Raw genomic sequence first — 1,887 nt, forward strand, 5'->3', positions numbered from 1 at the left:
GGGAGTCGCTTGCTCTGTCTCCCTCATTTTACAGAGGCAAACTGAGGCACACAGGAGACACGGATTTGCTGAGGGTCACACACCAGGCAGGACTTAGCCAGGTCAGAACCCTGGTTCCCAGCTCCCAGTCCAGGAACCCTCCCCACCTCCACAGGCTGTGTCCGGGAAATAGATTCCCCTGGCTCAGGGGGAAGCCTTGCCTGCTGCCAGGCTTTGTCCTTGCTCTCAGCTCAGCCTGGAATGACTCCTCCAAAGCCTGGCTCCTGCTCATCTTTGGGGTCTCAGCTCAGCACATCACTTCCGAGAAGCCTTCCCGGACTATCGTCTTGGAATGGCAGCCACAGATCTGGGTTCAAATCCCTGCAGGCTGACTGTGATCAAAAGCATTTCACCTCCCTGAGCCTCAGATCCTTCAGCTAAAATGAGACAGAGACCTGCGTTAGAGGGCTGAGAGGTGTGGGCAACCAGTGCGGGGACCCGCACAGGGCAGGAGCTCACAGCTCCTGATTTCCTGCCTCTTCCTGCCCCATGTGCACGGATCACAGGATTCTAAAGCCTCAGCCCTGCCCTCAAGAGCACCCACGCTGGGACCGGGGGTAGTGTGCAAGGGACCTCAACAAACCTCAACCCCAAGAACATCAACAACAGGATACAGAGAAGCAGAGGGGTCTGGGCTGTAGGCTTTCCTGTGTTTGACGGGGGGAGTTCTGATCTTAACCTTAATTCCAGTGCCTTGTCTGACCCACGGGGGAGGAACTGTTAACTCCCACCACATTCCGTCTGCCGAGGTGGTCACAGAGACCCAACCCCATGTCAAGGGAAGCATACAGAGACTTCACCTGTTGATGGAAGAGTAGAAAAGAATTTGTGGACATATTTTTAAAGGACCACATTAACCACAGAGTGGTTAATGCTATGACGAAGAAAATGCAGATATTCTGGGACCTCAGAGGAGGACCTCCCTCTAATCCAGGGAATTGCAGGGATAATCAGGGAAGGCTTCCTGGAGGTGGGGGCAGAACAAAGTTCACACACATTGGATCCCTGGGGGTGGGATCCTGTATTTAGGCACAATCCTTATTATAAATTTTGTTCCCTCCATGAAATTTTGTTATCTTTACTTACTGCGAATCCAATATGTCCCCCAAGAAAAGAAAAATTTTAAGTACCAAAAAACAAAGACCTTGCTGTATGGTGTCCTTGGGAACCGTCCCCTCATGTGCATCTTTCCAGATCAAGAAATACATTGGTTTCTGCAGCCTCACTTTAAATGTACCATAATTAATTTGGCCAGCGTCCTCTCGTTGGACCCTTTAGGCTGTCCCACTGCTCCCCTACCTGCTTCGTGCAGTACAGCTCTGGGCACCTTGGTGCAGTGACATATTTTTCCCCTGACATAATTATGTACTTAACATTCCAGAAGCAGAAACTCAGGGTTACCAGGCATGCAAACGTTTAAAGATTTGCCAAGTTGCTTTCCAGAAAATGTTACCACCAGCAAGGTCTGAGAAAGCCTGGTTTCCCAAGGGCGGGGAGGGGGAAAGATTTCTTTATATTCAACTCAGTTTGTTTTAAAAAAGAGAAAAGAGTTCGGCTGGTGCCAGACATGGCTTTGACTCCCAGCTCCCCGACTTGCCAGGTGCAGGATCTTGAGGGAGTGACATGACCTCCCTGAGCCTCCTAGTCTCTAACACCGGCTTTGCCAGCAATGAATGTGGGGTCTTTTTGTGGGAAGGGTGGACAGAGATCGTTACCTGGGACCAGGCCAACCCACCCTCTGACCCGGGACAGCAGCAACGGGCTTCAAAGCATGACCCGTGACCCCAGCAATGTCGCAAGCCAGTTCCAGTCTCTGTGCCTCCCATTCCCAATGCCACGAACCAGATC

Source organism: Lutra lutra, chromosome 9 (genome assembly GCF_902655055.1).
Source record: "Lutra lutra chromosome 9, mLutLut1.2, whole genome shotgun sequence".
Classification (NCBI taxonomy): Eukaryota; Metazoa; Chordata; class Mammalia; order Carnivora; family Mustelidae; genus Lutra; species Lutra lutra.